The 24,176-nt window shown below is 38.2% G+C and overlaps 1 pseudogene; it reads right to left on the bottom strand.

Annotated features, from left to right (window-relative positions):
* Positions 1 to 1,425: 1,425 nt before the first annotated feature.
* On the bottom strand, positions 1,426 to 5,789 carry LOC137241585 (probable phenylalanine--tRNA ligase, mitochondrial; annotated as a pseudogene).
* Positions 5,790 to 24,176: the final 18,387 nt, after the last annotated feature.

Below are 24,176 nucleotides of genomic sequence, written 5' to 3'. Positions count from 1 at the left end.
ATATTTTGTTTACTTCTTTAAAAAACTCAAAATAAGTAAAATTTTGTAAACGTTTATATATCGTTTATTCAAGCTAATTCACTTTAAATTATTTTTAAAAACGTTTAAAGAAATGCTCGTTGGGATGTATGTATAATTATATTTTTATCCATGTGTATTAAATTTTTTTCATTTCAAAAATATGAATTCTTCGCCTTGTTTTTTTTTTACTATTTATGTAAATAATGTACTTTGTATGGCTGCAGCCCATGTTTAAATAATAAATACATCAAGCATTGCATTGTATTTGTTGGCCTTTTCGTTGTTTAATCGACTAAACTGAGATTTTATAACAATTAGTATGCAGAAGTTGGGTAAAGGGGATAGTGACCCGTTGTAACCCTTTTAATACTTTTTTTACATACGCTACTACAATTCACTAACACTAACAAAGCCCGCGCATGCGCAGAACATACATTTGCACAATTTCAGCAAATAATGACTGACAGAAAATTTGCACATTAGGAAGATAGGAAGGTATTGATATAGAAGTATTATATATATGCCAATGCATGACTTTATCACATGATGACATGCGAAGTACCTATGTACTATGATAAAAAACTACCTCACCACCCGGCATATGACCCATAACCATATATAACTAGATGGCTTCTCACACGCCTAACAAACACTAAGCGATGTTTTTATACACTAAAAAATTATCTCACCGTCTCTAGCCTTCATCTGACCCTGAATAAGCGAAAACGCTTAATCTCAGCTGCGACTTCCGTCTAGCAAACACACCTGGTGTCCATTTCCTTCATTATTGGTTATTACTGACGTTTTTGCTTTAGATAAATTTTGTATAAATAACGCAGGATTTCTATTGTTTACATTCAACTGCATAAACACCTAACCTACCCATGGGTGTCACCGGATTTATACTCCATTCAAGTTTTGTAGTAGCAAAACTTCATTTCTTGTATTTTATTAATAAATCACAATTACATTAAGATTATGTACTTGAATATTACGCGTAGTTATTTTTATGTAAATGAATCATGATGTTAAAAAAACGTATATGCTTCATAAAGTGATTGCCTATCTGATGCAGACAGGGCATAGTATCGTACTGATGACTTTATAGTTTCAATCTTCAGCTGAATACTTCAAAAAATTATTAATGACTGGTTGAGAACAGCTTGTTTTGGCTTTAATTATAACGAACACTGATAATTATTTTTCTTGTTGATTATTTTTTTAATAGATTTTGTTGTTGTTTGTTAAAAAATTTAAATTTTTGACCGCCGAAATATTTTGGATATTTTCCAAAATGGAAACCTACATATAACAAGTAATGGAAAAGCTTACGGATATACAGCAACAAACTCATTTTGGATTAATAATTATGGTTACTACCATAAAAACAATGAAATGGACATCCTACGACAAAAGGAAAAGCAACTTCATGCTGTAATATACTTGATTTTTGGCATGCGCCATCTGCAACATAAGCGAATTCGCCAATTCTGGTGGATAAATCTCTTCTACCTTGCGGCGACAAAAGGACGCGTTATGCCAATAAGTTGTAGATGTGTCTTCTGAATATTCTACGCGAAGATAACGACCCAAATAATCCACTGCCAAACAAAAGGTCTCCCTATCGGTGTCAGGATCGCTAGAGATGAGCATCCCCCTTATTCTGATAAGAAATGAAGAAATTAATTAATAAAATCACGTTTTACTTTCAACTCCTTAGGCAGACTGGTAAACAGCATTCCGGTGCATCTAAGCATGTCAATTCCAATACAAAGCCATGTGCAGCAGCCTCTTGTATTGGTGTTGGACATGTATACGCTGAATTTTGATGTACCATTTGTAAACTTTTAACAAGTACAGCTGCTCCATATGCCTGTAGAAGCAGACACTTGACTTACCGGTTTTTGGGATGCTTGAAGCGGTCCACTAGACTAATCTGTTCCCCCACATCACCAGCCAGGTCCACTGAACGTACAAGGTCATAGAAATCATTACAAGCAAAACCAGCATCGACTTCTACACCCGTTGGTAACCAAAATGAAACACCATTCGTACACTGCGGATAAACTGGGACAAGTTTGTACTTGGGCAGCTTGTTCAGATTTCTTCACTGAATTGATTTAAAAGACCACTAGCATTACACCAGAACAATCGTATGTCAGATATATCGAACAAAACCATTGCCAAACGCGCCAATCCCAAACCATTATTGTAAATCCTGCTGCCGTAATCAAATAAAAGCAATATTTTGCGCTGATGTCCGCGAAAATCTGTAAATTATAGTTTTATTTCGCTTTTGTTTCAATTTGTAGTTCATTTACAATGTTATTTTACATTTTCATTTTATTTCGGTGTTTTACAATAATAACTTATCATTATTTGGTTACTTACATTTGTGCTTGAGCGCACCCGTTGATTTGTACCCGGCGATGTCTTTGATGTAAAAGAGCGAAGTTTTGCATTTGCTATCTACTCAAACCTAATCGCAGAATTGTTATGCAGGTATGCATTTTATGGGATTAAACGACAAAGAGCGAAGTTTTGCATTTGCTATCTACTCAAACCTAATAGCAGAATTGTTATGCAGGTATGCATTTTATGGGATTAAACGACAATTTCGCTGTTTACAACGACACCTGCCGGTTGCGTTGTAACATTCCCCCCCCTCGTAAACTTGATGACTGTCGTCAAGTTTACTCAGACAGATCTAGTTTCGCCAATTTAACAACAGGCCGAGTGATCAGGCCGTTTACTGTTTTGACTACAGCACTACGGGCTTGACCATCCTTTGCTCGTAGAACGTCGACCACGGTTCCCTTGTTCCAAGTGTTGCGCTTGCTGTTTTCATCTACGATGATAACTATATCACCAAGGTTTACAGGAGATGGGGAAGGTTCATACCAGTTTGTACGCCTGGTTATTTGAGGCAGATATTCCCTAATCCAACGTCTCCAAAACTGGTCAGCCAACTGTGACGCCACTCTAGAATCTAGCCATAGCCAATTTAAAAAGCCAAGAGTTGAATTCCCCGATATCTACCTGAGGCAAAGATACCCTATGACGACCCCACTCTAACCTTAAGTCACTTGGCAATTTGGAAATTAGGTCAGAGAGTAGCATCGGGTCATTTAGATACGAGGAAAGGCCTATGGCTCTCATAGTGGAGCAGTAGAGTATCTAATTTTTCATATTTAACAAGAGGTTCTTGCCTCAGCTTGCGTTGTAACGAGTGACAAATAATGTCTGGGCGTCCATACAGCATACGTAGATTATCAAGGGCCTACCATATAGTTGCTGGTGTCATTAATTTTCCCCTTACTGCTTCTAGCGCTACACCTTTTAGACAACGCTGTAGCCGAATGAGATTCGCAGCATCCGCAAAGCCGCATTGCTGTGTAGACTGCTCGAAGCTTACAATGAATGGTGGCCACTCCTCTGGCTTGCCGGTGAATGTCGGAAGATCTTTATTTATGACCTGACGTGAAGCTACTTGTGTAGAGGTTAGCCTCATTTGAGATGGCATAGGTGGCACGGTGGGAGTATAGCCGTTAGATATTTGCGGCCAATGTCGACGGCCATCGTAGCAATTTGGTATCCCAGAATTATATTAGTTTGTTGGGGCCTCCGGCGCACCAGTCGGGACTGAATTCATTTGTAAATACCCGCCCAACCCTGTGCGGAATTTGCGAAATTACCATACGTATTTACCTGAGGGGGCTGGGCATGCAGAGACGTCGAGTGAAGTTGGGTATGTAAACGCTGAGGTGGTTCTTCCTGTCGAAATACTAATGACGGCAAAACGTTGTCACTCTAAGTTATGCAATTTGAGGTTGAATGATAGTAAAACTGCGCATGCATTCTCGTAGCGGTGCAACTGGTGTTTACTGGATGTGCTGCCCAAGTTGTTATGTTATAACTATTACGATTATGATCATTCGCAGTAGCACTGGAAGTCGAGTATGAGTACAACCCGTAGCTTGCGACGTCGCGATGTATTCCAGTGTGAAATGTCGAGGTTATGTTGCCCATGTTTGTAATAGGCGGTGCGTAGCTATCGCCAAAAGTGGCACACGGCGACTCTGTAACGTCTTGAAGCGCAAACCTATTCGCATTTTGTACCATATACCCTTCTATCGGTGCGTACCCATCGGCCGATGTAGCACATTCAGAAGTTGGTGTCACAAAATGTGTAAGACATGTTGATTGCCGCTCCGGCGATTGCAGTCCTAACCTCAAATTAGGGGTGAATACCGCACATGTGGTAGTCGCCGGCGGAGTGTCAATTTCTGTCACGAATTCTTTGCCTGCTGTCACTGTCGGTTGTGGAGGAGCCATCACGATTTACGTTTCCAACCTTGTTAATTATTTCAGGAAAATATTACCGCTGAGTGTGAAATCACAAATATTTTCGATTATTGTAAATCCTGGTGCCGTAATCAAATAAAGCAATATTTTGCGCTGATGTCCGCGAAAATCTGTAAATTATAGTTTTATTTCGCTTTTGTTTCAATTTGTAGTTCATTTACAATGTTATTTTACATTTTCATTTTATTTCGGTATTTTACAATAACAACTTATCATTATTTGGTTACTTACATTTGTGCTTGAGCGCACCCGTTTATTTGTACTCGGCGATGTCTTTGATGTAAAAGAGAGAAGTTTTGCATTTGCTATCTACTCAAACCTAATCGCAGAATTGTTATGCAGGTATGCATTTTATGGGATTAAACGACAATTTCGCTGTTTACAACGACACCTGCCGGTTGTGTTGTAACAAACAGCATAACCAATTTGATTATATGCACCTGAACGCTGTAGTATATCGTGACGCATAATACCACACCCGAGCACTACAAGCCATTTGCCTTTATAAAGTATTTCCAACTCCCACGAGGGTTGCGTGAAAGGAAAGTATGTGTCCACACAACGATACTCCAATTGCGTGCCAAATAAATCACGTGCCAGACCAACCAATATAATTTTCATCTCATGTTCAATCAATTTGATTGCTTTAGCGTATGGCAGGCCTGCTTAGTCTCATCCGATCAATTCAATGACGTTTGCGGCTGTGAACGATCTTGCACATGAAATTGGCAATATTTTTTGAAGACTTCCAAATCTAAATTACGTCCGAAAAGTGTGTCTTTTGTTACCACACGTACTGCGTCTAATTTATGAAATACTGGAGAGTGTGTACTATCAATTCCGTCGCGCCTATACACTTCGCTGGCTACAAGAAGGTTACCTAAATCACATGTAGACAAATCTGATTGGTGAGCTGTGGTGGGTGCGCGTAACAAATGGTTGGGATTAATGTAATAACAATCTGCTTTGGCACGACTAACATGATCACTGGGAAATAGTAGATTATCAAAATTTTGTGCCACCGTTACAATAGGACGAAACTGATCGTAAACCGATAACAAGGGATTTCCTCTTGATTTCCTATAGGAATAATTAACAATTCTTCGCCGTATGATAGAAAGTGGATGAATGCGTTGCAAATTTTTTTTGGCCCCCAGATAAGATAGTATTTTTGGTGTAAAATTTGTCCAATCGTCTGTGGGATATGTAAGGCCGTTGATTTCTATAGCTCTTTTAGATCCTTTGCACCGGCTCTGGTAGCCATAGGTTGGGTGTTTATGATGGATTTGAAAGTATTTTTGGCTAACCAAATATTGGAGGGTATCAAAGCAAGAACATTTAGCTGGCGACATGTCCTTAATAGCAACATTTTTACAGTTAAATACACAATTAGCCAAGCTCATTTTTTTTCATACATGGACATATTATAACCATATACCTGCAAATAAAAGAGCAAAAATTAATTAATGAAAAGAGAGATTACAATTTTTAGCCTCCATACTCACCGCCGCGTGTTTTATATCAAACATTTTTTTTTTCATTCAGGAAGTGAGAAATGGTGGAAAACGTCAGAATCTCTACACCCACTTCTGACAGTCACAAGCCAACCTAATATAAACGCACGCAAGTAATTTTCTGTCAAAAATGTCGCATGCACATACAACTTGTATGAGAGCAACCCAAATTGAATTTGCTGCGCGAAAACCTAACTCGATTTCCAATTTTTGTTCTGCGTGACATTTAGATTTGACGTTTGCACACATGCTTTACATTGTCGCAACGCTTTCTTATTTGGGTTAGGGCAAAAAACGCCGGTTGTTTGCTTGCGCTAAAAAAACGCAGTGCGGTTTTATTAGGTTGGCATGTGAAGGCATTGCAATCATTGTGAATTCACAATGATTATTGCAATTCAAACGTTACGCCTCATGCGCAATCATCTCGCGCACTACATGTCGCGCACTACATGCCGTACGACATATCGCTCACAACATGCCTCGCGACAGGTCGCGCACTGCATAGATCGATCAGTCATTCATTTGAATAGTGAAAATGCAACTGCAGTATTTATACCTTTTCAGCCAAGTTGCGAACCTTCCGTGTGGTAGCAGGCCACTTGTGGTAAAACTAACATACCACAAAGCACAAGACTCAGCGACATCGACCGACAAAGTCGAATTATGAATGTACTAAATGTACTAAAGCACCATCCACATTGACGGCATGAGTTCAGTTTCTTAGTTTCTTTGCGCACATAAGGATTTACTTATGGCCTTTAATCCTTTATTTAAATTAAATTTTCCGTTTCTTTAGGGAAAATATATGGGATATATTTGTTTTTACCCCACCCAAACACCATTGGCCACCCAACAACCCTAATAAGACCATAAAATTAAACGCTTCCATTTCCATAAATGACTGGATTCAATTTGAAGCGCTCCAAAACGGAGACATGCGCCAATTCGTTCACCATCGCGTGCCGTTTTTGCAACAAGCCTCACGGAGTGAGATTGTGTCCGATATACCGGGGTATGTCGACCGGAGCGCGTCTACGCGAAGTATTAATACATAAATATTGCCCAAATTGCTTGGCGCCATTTCACCGCCTTGAGATATGCCCCAGCAAGGATCGATGCCGATACTGTAATGAGCAACATCATTCGGCGCTCCATATCGACGACGACCAGCCGCTGCCAACGCACGGTCATAACGATGACGATGATGCTAGCTCAGATGGAGTACTCTCCATCCATGCTACTGAGCAATACAAGTCATGGGCAAAGCAGGTCGAAGAAGAAGAGGAAGTAGAGAGGATTGCCAATGAGGCAGAGATAAATCCGACGATACCACAAGGCGGCATAGAGACGCAGAGATTTCGACGACCGCTACGCCACGAGAGACCTGAGTTCCGCTCGAGTATGCACGGCACTTTGGTGCGCCCACAAAACGGGGATGGCGCGGAGACACGTCCTTTTCGCCCATCGCACCGCCCTAATGGTAAACAGCGTGACGACGCGGAACCGCGTCCATCCCAGTCGTCACGTCAATTTGCTGGGAAGGTGGCCCGATTAAAGTACGCAACAACCACAAAGCCCTCGTTCGGAAACGTCAAGCACCTACGAGCTTCAGGAGCGGCTGACTCCGGGATACACTAGTGGCACCAACCATAACGCGATCACTTATCGCCATTGCGCCGACGGCAATAGTCCGCATTGAAGCCGGAAGCCGTTTTCATTTGGTTCGCGCCCTTTAGACGCGTGCGCTCCCACCACAATTATAGATGCCAATTTGCAAAGGATCTCGTCCTAGAACGCACCAACACAGCGTACCATTCGCGGTGCACCGTAGTATTGAGAGGGAAGTATTGGGTGGCTGGGAAAGTTACAACCCCAGCAACTGAAGTGGCGAATTATGCCAGGATTAACCCAACGGCGAATTTGGACCCGTTGATAGCTGCCCCATTTCAGTTTATGAAGCTGGCCGATCCCACGTTCTACCGATCATCACCGGTGCTGGTTACTTTGGGTGCCGACGTTTACGTCAATATAATGGTCAGCAGCCCACCCTCCTCGACTGTCGGCGGGCTGCTCACTCAAGCCACGATTTTCGGCCTCGTTGTGCCTGGAGCCCACCCAATATAGATATTTTGTAATTTTCAACGCGCATACTCTTATATATCTTTCAGTAAATATTGCACGGAACTAAAACCACCAACTTTACTTAATAATTTCCTTTCCCTTCCACAGGAGAGCGCAACGTTAGATCAATCAATCACACGGCGTCTGCATCTGCACATCGACGCATCGCCTTACGGGCGTGCGATGACTTGGCGTTCCTTCATTTCTCTTTTTTTCTTTGTTGCCTACGGCAAGGGGGCTGGTATGTTTAGGTCACAGAACGCACAAAAGTTATTCTACAGAAATAAAAATTTAATGGACGGTAAACTTTTTCACAGAATTCTGTTGTGATATCGCTCGTTTCATGGAAAGCTGATGTAATCCAAAATTTAAATTTTTTGGAAAAACGCAAGCCAAGTTTTATTTTTTCATATAGCTCCATTACAAAAATGAGATTCAAAGATATGTAGCTATGACTCCTTTGAAATATTTAAATCTCCAATTATAATCACACCAGCCCGCTTTTTCGGGACATCATAAAACTTCAAAAAATGAAAATTTTGGATTATATCAGTTTTCCATGAAACGAGCGATATATTATGATAATATAAGCTTATGATTTTTATGTATGTTTGTTTAATGGTGTGTTCAGTTTATACTTATACAACACAATTGAGACATTTTGTCTCTATATTGATTTGTGTGCCATGTAGATTTGTTTTTGTAAAGTTCTTCTTCGTTGCGAATGAGAAGCTTTGTAAACTCGGGCTCAGTTGTACATATTTATGTATGTTTGTTTAATGGTGTGTTCAGTTTATACTTATATTTAAGATAATAATTTATAATAATTGAATTTCAATTATTATATTTTCTAAGAGAAACTGAAAAGAAACATTTACTGGCATATTGCGATGGACCATTTCGAAAACCGCCAACGTAATCATCATCAGGCAATTTTGTAACGTTATCAAAGGTTTCACCGGGATTCGAACCGTGAATCACATGGTGAAACTCCAGTAGCCTTTAACCACTAGGCCATCCTGCTGGTATTTGTTTTCATGCTTAATTCAGTTTTTCTCATTTCTACACTAACAACACAATTGATACATTTTGTCTCTATATTGATTTGTGTGCCATGTAGATTTGTTTTTGTAAAGTTCTTCTTCGTTGCGAATGAGAAGCTTTGTAAACTCGGGCTCAGTTGTACATATTTATGTATGTTTGTTTAATGGTGTGTTCAGTTTATACTTATATTTAAGAATTCATGAGCTTAACACCGGCTTATAATAAGAGAAACTGAAAAGAAAGAAATATTTACTGGCATATTGCGATGGACCATTTCGAAAACCGCCAACGTAATCATCATCAGGCAATTTTGTAATGTTATCAAGCCCGAGTTTACAAAGCTTCTCATTCGCAACGAAGAAGAACTTTACAAAAACAAATCTACATGGCACACAAATCAATATAGAGACAAAATGTCTCAATTGTGTTGTTAGTGTATTATTATTATTATTTATTTATTATTACGGCGTTTTAAGCCTAAAATAAATATATTTTAATAAGTTTTATTATTTATGCTGTCGGAATGCATTTGATTCCGGTCAACCCAAAAGCTAGCAGCTCAGCAGAACGAGCCACTCTTATCGGACGGTTGGAAAGGACGCGTTTCCAATCCTCCCTGTACAGCTTTTATGTACACACAACCAACTATAATATATCATTGTTGTAGGAATATACGTGATTCACATGAACACTCCAACTGTTTGTCTGGGACGATATTTTCCGGAATTCTTTCCCAATTTGATTACGAGCGATATATGTTTTTGACCTGATGCATAAGGTTCCTCTGTGTCTATTTGGATTGCCATGTACGCTCAAGGATCACTAACATGAAATACAGATACAAAATATTTTATCTTATTGGAAGGGTTTTGCAATATTCTAATAAACTAATTTTTTTGCCCATTTTGGCAACAATATAATCAGTATGATCCGTAAACCTCAGTTTATTGTCAATCAGGATCCCTAAGTACTTAAATATTTTGACATCCTCAATGCTTGTATTCATTATTTTTAGATCTAAATTAAGTGATTCTTTATTGGTCGTCCTATCCAATTTTTTGTAGTTTATCGAGCATTATATTCCTATCAATTGTTTCGAACGCTCTTTTCAGATCAATGAAAACTGCTACTATATGTTTTTTCAGGCTCAGCTCTTCCTTCCAGCTAGATATGACGTAATTTAAGGCCGTCTCGCAAGAGTGCCTTTCTCGGAAACCGGATTGTCCCTTTATAAGGATTTTATTATTTTCTAAGTAATTAAGCAGTTGATTTCTTATTACAATTTCTAGAATTTTTTCTATGTTCGGCAATGTATTTATCGGCCTTAGTTCTTCTGCCATTATTGAACCTTTTACTTTCCTAATTGGTACTATTGTCGAAATTTTCCACATGTCTGGCACTATTCCAGTAGTCATGGATTTGTTTATAGCGGTTGCATAGAAGAAACCCATGTATGATACCGAATCTTTAATTACGCGTTCTGAAAGTAAATTTTTCCCCCCAGTTTTATTTTTGAACCTTTTTCTATACGTGTAACATCCTCAACCGTAATTTCTTCGAATTTTAAGCATGATCTAGCTGTAAATTGGAAGTCGTTCTGATGTTGAACAACTTCAATTTCCCTGTTTATATCAAAAATGCTATCTATAAAGAAGGAGTTCAATGCTTCAGTAATATCGCGAGGTGTATCATATGTCACACCTTTTACGGTCACCGTCAAGATCTTTCCTTGTGGCCCCATAAGTTTACAGCATGCTTAAGATGCTTCCACATTAGCTTGCTATCTTAACTATTGATATCAATATTATTCTCCATGTATTTAATCTTTTTAAATTTGATTAGTTTTTTGTAGTACTTCGCGACCATGTTATATTCGGTATAGTCAGCCGTTGCTCTAGCTTGTGAGTGCAACCGGTATTTTAGTTTATTCAATTCTGTCAATTCTTGGTCATACCATTTATTTCTTAACTTTGCCGTACTGTTTTTTTCAAACATTAGTACGCCCATACAATCTAGTAAACAAGTATTTATATAGTTGACCATGTCGTTGATATTTATGCTTCTTATTAAACTGAGATCGCAATTCCTCAGTAGAGTGGTCAAGTTATCGGCAGAATAATTCTCCCAGGATGTTGATGAAATGGCCCTTCGTAACGGGTCTGAATTACTTACTTTTATAGCAAATGAAATGGTTTCGTGATCGGATATTCTGTGGTCTTCAAGATTTACACAATACAGTATATCAGCGTTTGCATATAATAAATCTATTTTTGTTTGAGAAGTTTCCGCGACTCTTGTATTGAAATTTATTTTTTGTTTCATTGCGCTACGTGTACAAATTTCATTCAGTTTGTAGCTACTCGAAGAGTTAATATTTAAGTTTATATTGAAATCTCCAACTAGAAGGGAATTCGTACCTGATTCTAAAACTTCTGATAAAATACTTTCTACGTGATTTAAAAATTCACTGTCACTAGAGCTTGGCGAATGGTACAACATACCTATTTGCCACTTAATGTCCACTTGCTTTAATTTTACTATAGCACACCATACATTTCTATCAATTGATCGATTAAACCTGATTTTGTACTTGATTTCCTTTTTCAGTAATAAAACGACCCCTCCCGTATGTCTACTATGAGAGTCGCAGCGAATTAATATATACGGTGCAACAATATTAATTTCAGAATCAAGAATATCTGAAGTTATACGTGTTTCTGAGCATAAAACAATGTCCGGATCCACTTCTTCTATCATTTTTTCGAGCGTTGCTTTATTTGCTAACAAACTACAAATATTCAAGTAGACACATTTCAAATCAAAAACATTTATTACTGGGCTTGTACGTCTTGGTTGCTAAAAACCAACTCGTTGTTTTTCCAGTTTAAGCTTCCTTTGATAAACTGGGCAGTCATGGCTCATTATGTTATGGTCTATATTGAGCTTAAAACCTAATTGATTATTGGCATCTACGCAATTACCAGATTTATTAATGGAAATGAGAAAAACTGAATTAAGCATGAAAACAAATAACAGCAGGATGGCCTAGTGGTTAAAGGCTAATGCAGTTTCACCATGTGATTCACGGTTCGAATCCCGGTGAAACCTTTGATAACATTAAAAAATTGCCTGATGATGGTTACGTTTGCGGTTTTCGAAATGGTCCATCGCAATATGCCAGTAAATGTTTCTTTCTTTTCAGTTTCTCTTAGAAAATATAATAATTGAAATTCAATTATTATAAGCCGGTGTTAAGCTCTAAATAGAGTTTCTTTTCAAATTCTAGAATGTTAGACGGAATGTCAATATGTATAAGACACATATATATCAAAGTGCATATTTTAGTACGCTAAAAAACTATTGGAATTACATGTATAATGACAACGATTAAAATAGGTGTATATCGAGTTTTAAAATATTTTGAAAATATTGATTTAAAAAATTGGCACAGTTTACAATTTGTACGTATGTATTTACTTTAAACTAAACTAGCATTTGTTTGGAATATTTGGTATTTGTTTCCCTTGACTAACAAAAGTTTTATTTTTTCATATAGCTCCATTATAAAAGTGAGATTCAAAGATAGCTATGACCGTCATTTTTGTCCTTTGGAGTATTCAAATCTCCAATTTAATCGCACCAGCCCGCTGTTTCGGGGCATCATAAAATCTTAAAAAATTTTAATTATTTTATATTGGGCCAGGTCGTAAAGTTTAATTATTAAATTGTGGAGCTTTTCGGCCGATTTTTTTGAAATAAAACCATCGTTTATTTTATCTTCTACGCGTTTCGACGCATATTCGCGTCTTCCTCAGGAAGGCTTTAATAAATATACGAAAAACAAGATATTTATATTAATCGAATTACATCATACATTGAATCAAATAACATTTTTTCCCTATTACACTTACTAAGTTAAAAAATTGGAAAGTTTACAATTTGTACGTAGGTATTTACTTTATGCCTAAACTAGCATTTGTTTGGAATATTTGGTATTTATTTCCCTTGAGTAACAATTGCCAAAAAAATAGCTAAAAGCCGAAAGTGTTACCCAGAGATACGTTTCGGTCCCAGGATCTCCAATCCGTTGTCAGAAAACCGACATCTCCAATACCTCTCCAACAACGGATTCGAGATCCTGGGCCCGAAACACGTCTCTGGCTACCACTTTCGTATTTTTAACTATTTTTTTGGTAGTCGTCAGTCAAAGGAAACAAATACCGGAATATTTTTTTAACTTAACTTAAAACCTCTCCAGGTGTATATTAAGCTGATGGCTTTGGCAACAAGCAAACCAGCAAAAGAAATAGTGGTACTGATATCGCCAACTGACTTGCTCCAGCATAACAATCGGTTATAGCCGTGCACGTATAAAATTGCAGCCCAAATAGATATCATAACGTCTTTGATTTGGTGGTATGACCAAAGAGTATATATTTGTTAAGAGGCGTCACTCGATACTTTGTTGTTGCCAAAGCAACCCTATCATGTCGAATGTGATTCTCAAGGAAGTTTTGTTTAGTTTTTTTTAATTGAATCCTATATAGTTATGCGGTAAAGTGACTTTGCATAATTACGATTTTTGGAAAGAGAATTAATTAATTAATTTAATACAATCAGTAAAATAAACACAAATACCCCACCAAAATGTATAGAAAGCGTTTTTATAAATACATCTGATAAAAAAAACCAACGACTACCTTGAGAAAACATCGAGTAATTTGCTTTGGCAACAACAAAAGTATCGAGTGACGCCTCTTGACAAATATATACTCTTTGGTATGACGCGGAGCTGACATGTTGTGTTAGGAGATCAAATCATAATTAGGGATGCAAACGATACATCGATGTTTTTAAAACATCGATAGTATCGGATGAAAATCCGATGTTTAACATCGATGTTTCAAAATTACTCAATATCGAAAAATTGCCGATACATCGATGTCAACTTTGACGATTTTTCGAACATCCACATCTCTGTAGTTGCATTTATTGACGCCTATTTTTCTTTTGTTAAGTTGCTGCAAACTGATGTAAAAAGGGTAAGTTATTAATAATAATTGTTTTAAATTATGATGTGACTTCTAGTGAATATTTTATACTAAATAAATTGGTGAACATCTTAAAGGAAAGTACAGTATTGCCAGTGCAAAGGTGTGAGGTAAATTTGTAGATCGTGAAGTAGTATCCCGGGTTTATGGAATAATGTTTTTATGTGGATAATATCCGTGTTTTTTAACACGCGCGTATACGTTTCGTTTGCGCGTGTAAAAAAACGCCTATCTTCGCTTAGATAATGCTTAGGAGACCCATCTAGCGGCTGTGGTTAAACAACTAGCTACAGCAACAGGGTGTACCGAAAAGCGGAGACGCAACGCTCTGATGGCCATAGGGTATAACATATAGTTGAATCAGTTGCGATGAATTGTGGACACACATAGAATACATAGAATTAGTGTAGAGCGTGAAGCAAAGACACATATTTCAGTTATATCTGAGTATAATGCGTATTGAAATTTAGTAGGACAAAATTTATGCGCAGCAATTTCAGAGGTGTATTTATAGTTTGTCGCTTAGCAGTCAATATAAAATTTAAGCGTAAACGGATATACGCGTGTTAAAAAACACGGCTAATACTTAAATTTTTACATCGCCTTTGATAACAGCGTAATAGTTATTATATTAGCTGCATGTATATATAATAAATCCTGTGCAGATTGTTAAGGGGCCCTTAGAATAAATTTCTGGTCGAATTTTCTTAAAAATTCCTCGATTTCGTGGTGTGTGAGCTAATGTCACAAACCAGTCGACTATAAATATTACCCCACCAACTAGAGCCCCGTAGTTTTTCCAAAATTTAATTCTTCTGAAAAAACACCGGAGAACATCGATGTATCGATGTTTGTCCTCCGATGTTTCTTATCATCGATGTTTATTATGTCGATACATCGAAACATCGATGTATCGATGTTGCTTCTCGAAATTTGCATCCCTAATCATAATGGCCATTTGGCGATGAAAACATACTCAAACTGAAATCATCAGTATTTTTTCGTCTATACAATTATTGCGCATAAGTTAACAGATTAATATATGAATTCACTTGAGTTTGATTTCAGGGTAATAGTCTAGTTGAGGGGTCGACTGCTAATACGCGACGTAAAAATTCGAGAGTGGTACCCAGAGACGCGTTTCGGCCCCAGGATCTCGAATCCGGTGGCGGAAAACCTCTATCTCTGATACTTCTCGAGATATTTGCGAAAAACCCCCCCCAAAAATGCCCTATCTTTAAACCCCACTTAAACACTCACTGCGCACTGATCACTCACTTCACCACTTTTAATCATTTTATTAACATGTTTTCTCTTTTTTTTTATCAAAAAATTCAACCAAAATAGTTTTATTTTTATTATTTTCTTTGTTTTATAGCACAATAAACTTATGTTCCACCAAAATATTTGCGATGAAAAACTGCCAACTTTGCCACTGGATTCTACTATTAGTTCCATTTATTACACCCCGCTTACACTATGCGCTTTAAAAACAAGTTCCACAAATATACCACGGAATTTTACCTCATGTCTACACTCGCCATCGTCATTCCGGTTTTTGTTATTTTACGTGTAAAACTGCTAAAGGATCACGAAAAATATTGAAAAGGCAACGCAAGATCGAAAAGTAATGCTGAAAACATCTATTTTTAACATTCTCAAGAAAAAAATTCAATTTCAATAAATTATTGTCAACCACTATAAAACCACGTTAAATTATATAAGTTACATAAATTACACGTTTGTTTTATTTATTCTGAAAAATGGGTTTTATACCTATGATGGTATTTCATCATTACCTAGAGCTCAGCGCCTCTTACTCAACTGTCACATAAGGATAGAAATACTTCACTTGGTATTTTATTACCAAATATATATGGGTACTCGTAGCATACTTGGCAGACTTAGTTGATTTGAGAACTGTCATGCTTGGCATTGTGGATAAAAGAAGTATGATATCCTATCCGTAAACTCCCTGACAGGGTGATCAAGATGGCTACCTTTTAGTGATTTTAACAGCAAGTTCAATATGGCGGCGCATAAATTCAGCGGGTGATAGAAAGAGATGCAGAATGAGACCATGATAGTAAATTAAAAATCAGTTGATCGGTTCTATTTGTAATTTTGACGTCTATGCAGAAGTTATCACACTTGTCTAATCTACAATGATACTTGGCAGGCTTAAGTTGATTTGACAACTGTCAGATAAGTTCCGTTTAATGATTTTTGAATGTGATTGATAACTCAAGTCATTTTGCTTTTCAAAAATAAAAATTTCTTTTGGAAAAATAAACATTAATTTTTTTTTTTTTATTTACTGGACTTTGGAACTATTGCCATAAAAGGTAAGGTTTCCTAAAGTAATCCTCGCGTTCTAATGAACAGTGATACAGATCCCGATAGAAATTTAACATACAAATGCAACAACAATGTGATTATTATTGCATTTGCATATTAAATTTTTATCGAGATACTCTTCATTGGAATGCAGGGAATATATTTAAGTACGTGAATACTTATTAATCTTTAATTAACAGATTAGAAAATGGAAACGGAAACAAGGAGAAACGAAGAGGACGAGGCACTTATTGATTTTGTGCGAAAGCATGAGTGGCTCTACAATGTCAAATCAGCTATGTATAGGAATACCCAATCCAAGAATAGACTGTGCAAATAAATTGATTATTTGGTATAGGTCGGCCTCTAGTTGATTCTGGGTTTGAGATACAAATTATAGAGTAGCCTATTTTGGACCAAGTAAAACGGACTTGACCAGATTTCATAAAAATTCTTGAAGTGGTTTCCGCGATCACCGGCGCGAGTTTTCCATAAATATAACACGGTGAAGTGCATTAAGATATGTTGAATTTTATAAACATAAACAATATTGGACAGTCAAAAATAATGACGGATATAATTTGACAAAGAATAATAACGTTAACCTGACTTTACAAGAAAGCGGTACCGCTTTCCTAGGAAATCAAGCCTTTAATGTGAATTACTAAAATATGTCGTACTGTAAAGCGCCGCTACTGCTACATGTCGTGCAGCGTAATGGGCTTACCTTAAAGCCGGAGTCATTGGTGCCGTATGTCGTATCGCTGTATCCGTATCCCTAACGTAATCAGCTGTTTATCGTTACGACGGTAAACCAAAACCCAATTGGTTGGCTACGATACGGTTACGACTTTAGCGGCACCAATAATCGATTGCATTGATTCTCATAAGGTTGGTCGAATCAGCTGTTAAAAGGTTACCGATACGGTTACCGATAAAGCACCAATGTCTCCAGCTTAAGAAATGACTTCTTCGTGGTTAACGTTAACCACCTTGCTCACCATTTTGCTAACCAATTTTTACGTAAAAAAACTAGTTAGTGGTGAGTTTTTTCGTCTATGCTTTGGTCATCATTCGTTGACAGCTTGTATTCAAATTGGAGTGTCAAGTTGCCTTTTAACAGCTTTGTACTATTAATTTGAATTAAATCACCGGTAAGTTCTAAGAATATTTTTGGTAATTGTCTAGTTGAGGGGTCGACTGCTAATACGCTACCAAAAATATAGAGAGAGGTGTCAAAAGACGCGTATTAATCTCGAGAACAATAATCCGATGGCGGAAAAGAAAAATTTTACCTATGTCCGGAGATATTTGCAGTTGAAGTTGGTGATTTTCATGTGGTTGTTGCTGTGTTCGTACCCACCAAAAAAATTGTGCATCACCGTGGCGGTAGCCACGGTTAAACCACACACCCGGACTTGGCATGGCGTAGCCCAGGGTTATTTGTTATAACCGCGGCCGAAGGCCCCCAACGCAGAAAGGTGTTCTGCGCAAAAATACTATGGATCCGACCCCCGGTTTCGGAGGTACCCGCGGGTCTTTTTTCGGTTTTTCGTTAATATCTTTTGAACGAGTTAAAATTTTTATTCTCCGCCTTCGGATTATTAATACTGATTTCAAGACGCGTCGTTTGACACCTCTCTCGATATATTTGGTAGCGTATTAGCAGTCGACGCCCCAACTAGACTACTACCAAATTTTAACTCGTTCAAAAGATATTAACGAAAAACCGGAGACCGGTACCTCCGAAACCGGGGGTGGCATCCATTTTATTTTTGCGCAGAACAACTTTCTGCGTTGGCGGCCTATGGCCGCGCTTATAAAAAATAACCCTGGGCTACGCCAAACCAAGTCCGGGTGTGTGGTATAACCGTGGCTACCGCCACGGTGATGCACAATTTTTTTTGTGGGTACAACCACAACAACAACCACGTGGAAATCGCCAACTTCAACTGCAAATATCTCCGGACAGAGATAAAATTTTTCTTTTCCGCCTTCGGGATATTGTTCTTGAGATTAATACGCGTCTTTTGACACCTCACTCGAAATTTTTGGTAGCGTATTAGCAGTCGACCCCTCAACTAGACTATTACCCGGAGGTACCCGCGGGTCTTTTTTCGGTTTTTCGTTAATATCTTTTGAACGAGTTAAAATTTTTATTTTCCGCCTTCGGATTATTAATATTGATGTCAAGACGCGTCTTTTGACACCTCACTCGATATTTTTGGTAGCGTATTAGCAGTCGACCCCTCAACTAGACTATTACCCGGAGGTACCCGCGGGTATTTTTTCGGTTTTTCGTTAATATCTTTTGAACGAGTTGCAATTTTTATTTTCCGCCTTCGGGTTATTAATACTGATGTCAAGACGCGTCGTTTGACACCTCCCTCGATATTTTTGGACGCGTATTAGCAGTCGACCCCTCAACTAGACTATTATCCGGAGGTACCCGCGGGTCTTTTTTCGGTTTTTCGTTAATATCTTTTGAACGAGTTAAAATTTTTATTTTCCTCCTTCGGATTATTAATACTAATGTCAAGACGCGTCGTTTGACACCTCTCTCGATGTTTTTGGTAGCGTATTAGCTGTCGACCCCTCAACTAGACTTTTACCACATTTTTATAAATATAAAACTAATTTCTGTTTTTTTTCCAGCTCGATACATCGTTCATTAAAGCGTCGTAAATCATTGTTCATTTCGTTACCAATTTACAGGGATTTTATACCATTTTTGTAAAGTTTTGGTAAGTTTGAAATTTCATTTTCTACTTTTATAAATATAAAACTAATTTCTGTTTTTTTTTCAGCTCGATACATCGTTCATTAGAGCGTCGTAAACAGTTTTTGATTTTTTTGCCAATTTACTGCATTTTATACCATTTTTGTGAAGTTTTGGTAAGTTTGAAACTTCATTTTCTACTTTTATAAATATAAAACTAATTTCTGTTTTTTCCAGCTCGACACTTCGTTCATTAGAGCGTCGCAAAACCGTTTTTGATTTTTTTTTGCCAATTTACTGCATTTTATACCATTTTTGTGAAGTTTTGGTAAGTTTGAAATTTCATTTTCTACTTTTATTATTATACAATAGTTAAGTTGAAAATTTTCATGTGGCCGCCAAAACAGAAAAGTTTCTGTGTAAATACTGTAGATCCCGACGAGATCGCGACGGGGTCATTTCGGGATCATTTGTGGTACCTAGCGGCATCATTTCTGGATGGTTTTCGGTATCCGTCCGGTATCCCGTCGGGGTCATTTCGGGGCTAATACGGGATCATTTGGGGACCCTTCCGGCATCACTTCTGCATGGATTTTGGGATCTGTACGGGGACCCATCAGGGTAATTTCGGGACTTTTTCTGAACTATTTCGGGATCATTTGGGGACCCCTTAGGGGTCATTCCATGACTTTCTGTATTATTTCGGGATCATTTGGGGACCCTTCCGGCATCAATTATTGATCGTTTGCCGGATCCATCAGGGTCATTTCGGGACCATGTTGGGATCATTTGGGAACCCTTCCGAGGTCATTTCTGGATCCGTACAGGATGCCGGAGGAGTAATTTTGAGATTTTTTTTGTTACTTTTTCGAGATAGTTTTGGAACCCTTCCGGGATCACATCTGGATCCGAGCGGGATCCCATCGGAGCCATTTTCGGACTATTTCGGGACCATTTTATGACCCTTCCGGAATCATTTCTCTATGGTTGTCGCGATCTTGATAATTTAGGAGCCCTTCCTGGATGGTTTTTGAGATTCGTCCGGGAGCCCGTCAGGGTAATTTCGGAACTTTTTCGGGATCACTTTGGTACCCTTCAGGAAACATTTCTGTGTGGTTCTCTGGATAAGTCTAGAATCGTGTCGTTGTCATTTCGGGTTTTTTTGGGACTATTACGGGAACTTTTGGAGACCCTTCCGGGGCGTTTCTGGATGGCTTTCGGTATCCGTCCGCGATAGCGTCGGGATCATTTCGTGGCTTTTTCTGGATAATTTCGGGATCATTTGGGGAACATATCAGGTTATCAGCTCATTTAGTTCTCTTTTTTACTCAATTACAAAAATAAAATGCATTAGATAGAAAAAAATTTTTAAGTAGATAACTTGATAAGCAGGCTAACGTGAATAGCCCATATATCTCATTTTCTCCTTGCGGACGGGGCCGCGGGTAAAGGCTAGTCTAATCTAATATATATTATAAATGGGAAAGTTTGAATGTGAAGATGTTTGGATGTTTGGATGTTTGTCCAGATGTTTGTCTTTGTGACTCAATAACGCAAGAACGGCTGGACCGATTTGGATGAAATTTTGAACACATATAGCCAATAGTCTAGAAGGATCTACTAGCTATATATTTTTCAAAAGGGGCGTGGTCCCCGCCCCCTAGGAACAGTTATAATTTAATTATTATATTTTTTCGTCTTTTCGAGTGAATCACGCCAGAATGGCTACACGGATTTTGATGAAATTTGGGACACAGACAGTAGTCTATTAGCGAAATTTTGTTCGAACATGGAAAGAGGGGTGGGGGTCCCACGACCCTTTCGAGCAATTACTTTTTAATAATTTTTACACATTATAACTTTACGTATACTGGCCTTTACCAATATCACAGACTCAAGGGGTCAAATAAGTCGAGGGCTTACAAAGTAAGCAGTGAAACACTCCGCCGCCCCTCCCCCCTTTATCACCCCTCTGGTATAAAATCTATAAATTGTTATAACTCAATATAAATTTTCTCCTACTTCAATAGTTTTTGGTATCTGGCACATACAGATCGAGATCTAGACAATTTTGAAAAAAAGAGCAGCGGTCCTTCTCATCCCGCCATCCGCCCTCCTTCAATTGTTTTTATTAGCACGCTTTTATTAGCTTTACCTGTATGTTTCTTTGTAACTCTTCATTCACTCCAACGCGCCTGCTGCCTTATTAAAATAGTTCTACAATTAGCTTCGCTTTATTTGTAATCCCGTTGGGATCATATCGAGGCCCTCCCGGGATCATTTTTGGATGGTTTTCGGGATCCGTCCGGGATCCCGTCGGGGTTAGTTTTGGATATTTTCGGGACTATTCCGGGATCATTTCGGTACTATTTCGCGATAATTTAGGGACCTTTCCGGCATCATTTCTGTATGGGTTTCGGGATCCGTTCGGGATCCCGTCGGGGTATTTTCGGGATCATTTGCGTACCTTTGAGATAAATTCTTGATGGTTTCCGGGATCATTACGGGACTTTTTCGGGGTCATTTTGGGTCCCTTCCGCCATCATTTCTGGATGGTTTTCGGGATCCGTCCGGGATCCCGTCGGGGTCATTTTGGGACTTTTTTCGACTAATACCGGATCATTTGGGGACCCATTCGGCATTATTCCTGGATGGTTTGCGGGATCCGTCCGCGATAGCGTCAGGGTCATTTCGTGGCTTTTTATGGATAATTTCGGGATCATTTTGGGATCCTATCAGGTTATCAGCTCATTTCGTTCTTTTTTTACTCAATTACAAATATAAAATGCATTACACAGAAACAAAAATGTAAACAGATAACTTGATAAGCCGGCTAACGTGAATAGCATATGTATATATTTCATTTTCTCCTTGCGGACGGGGCCGCGGGTAAAGGCTAGTATATTATAAATGGGAAAGTTTGGATGTTTGTCCAGACGTTTGTCTTTGTGACTCATTTCGGGATTTTTTGGCGTCCCTTCCGGCATGATTTCTGGATGGTTTTCGGAATCCATTCGGGATCCCGTCGTTGTCATTTCGGGACTTTTTCGTGATTTTTTGGGGTTCCTTCCCGCATCATTTATGGATAATTTTCGGATCCGTCCGGGATCCCGTCGGTGCCATTTCGGGGCTATTTGGGGATCGTTTGGAGTATCTTCCGGCACCATTTCTGGATTAAGGACCTTTCGAAACCGGTAGTTCAGCACATATACCTTTTTAAATTATGAGCTTTTATGGCCATGGATTTGCTGCAAATTATTTGTAATTAAAATTCGATATATTTTATTTTTAATATCTAACCCAGCTTTTTCGTTCTCTTTTTGAGTTTTTTTAAATGAATCCTGTAACGAACTGTTATAACTATAATTACTCTTTTTGTAATATTATAACCAACTAAATACTCGAAAAAGCAAGGCTATTTTCATCTAAAAAAATATCTTTGTTTTTAGCTAATTGTTATTTCACTTCTTTGTTCTATGAATAGTAATTCCTTCACCCCTGTCATATCAATTAATTCAACTTAAAACATGTGCCTTACAAGTTATCAGCTCATTTAGTACTTTTTTTTTACTATATTACAAAAATAAAATATATTAGACAAAACAAATTGCTTGATAAGCAGGCTAACGTGAATAGCCCATATATTTTTTCAAAATTTTCTAATTAAAAAACTTGGAAATTTTACTTTCTAGATTTAAGGATCCTACCCACAAATGTATTAAGTTGTTCTATTTAATAAACAAAATGTTTGTTTGTTTTTGATAAACTGTTTACAAAAAATTTCAAAATCAAAGTTCATGAACATTATGTAACATACACATACAAGGACATATAAATAAAATATTGAAAACAATAATTGATGTTTTTGCTTATTTTTTAAATTTAATTTTTCATCGAAATGTTGTCTAATGATATTTATTAGAAATTTTTATTTCTTTATTCGAATAATATAATTCTCTTAATAAATAAAATGAAATTAAAATACCTTACATTACTATTCGAACACGTTATTCGAAAATAAAGATTTTTGGTAAATTTACTTTGTTTTTAGAAAAATGGACTGCCAATTGTGCCAATTTACGCGGTCATCGTTTATGGAATTAAATAACGAGGACTTGGACGATTTTTTGGTGGCGCATGGCGTATTGGCTGGGGCCATGGCATGCGGCCAGTGCTCCAACCCATGTAGACTGGTAGACGACATGTGGGTATGCACTCGGCAGAGGACCATGACCACAACCACCAATAAAAAACGTAAGGTCGTATGCTCTTTTAAACAGAGCCGAAAAGCCAACACCTTCTTTTCGGGAGCCAGGCTCAGCACAAGAACCATTTGCAAGCTTGTGGTGCTTTTTATAACGTCGCCCTACCCGAAGGTAAACGCAATAATGGAAGACCTTAGGATATCAAAGCAAAGCTGCAGTGACTGGGTAAGCTTCATTAGAGAGGTGTTGGTAGACTGGAGCATACACAACGGGGATAGTACGATAGGCGGTCCCGGAAAAACCGTGGAAATAGACGAGGCCAAAATGGGCCGCAGAAAGTACAATCGCGGCCGAATGATAGAGGGCCAATGGGTGTTTGGTGGCATAGAGAGAGGGTCTCGCAAAATGTTTGTCTCGGCTGTCGCAGACAGGACCAGGGAAACACATCTCCAGGTTATTAAGGAAAAAATAGCGCCTGGAACTACTATAATAAGCGATTGCTGGAAAGCATATGATAGCCTGGAGGAGCATGGGTACACCCATTTTTCGGTGAATCACTCCCAAAATTTTGTTGACCCGGTGACTGGTGCCCACACCCAAAACATCGAACGGAACTGGCGGGAATTCCGGTCCTCTATTCCCGATTATGGCCGAACAGATACAAATTTCGACGGTTACATAGCGGAATTTCTATTCAATAGAAAGAATACCAATATGGGGTACCGCATTCACTATTTATTCAAACACATCGGGGTTGTGTATGCTCCAAGCGGCTCTTAAGGCGCTAGGAATTCCCGCC

Source organism: Eurosta solidaginis, chromosome 2 (assembly GCF_040869045.1).
Source record: "Eurosta solidaginis isolate ZX-2024a chromosome 2, ASM4086904v1, whole genome shotgun sequence".
Taxonomy (NCBI): domain Eukaryota; kingdom Metazoa; phylum Arthropoda; class Insecta; order Diptera; family Tephritidae; genus Eurosta; species Eurosta solidaginis.
Note: the sequence above shows the minus strand (reverse complement) of the source record. Positions and strands in the feature narration are given on the sequence as shown.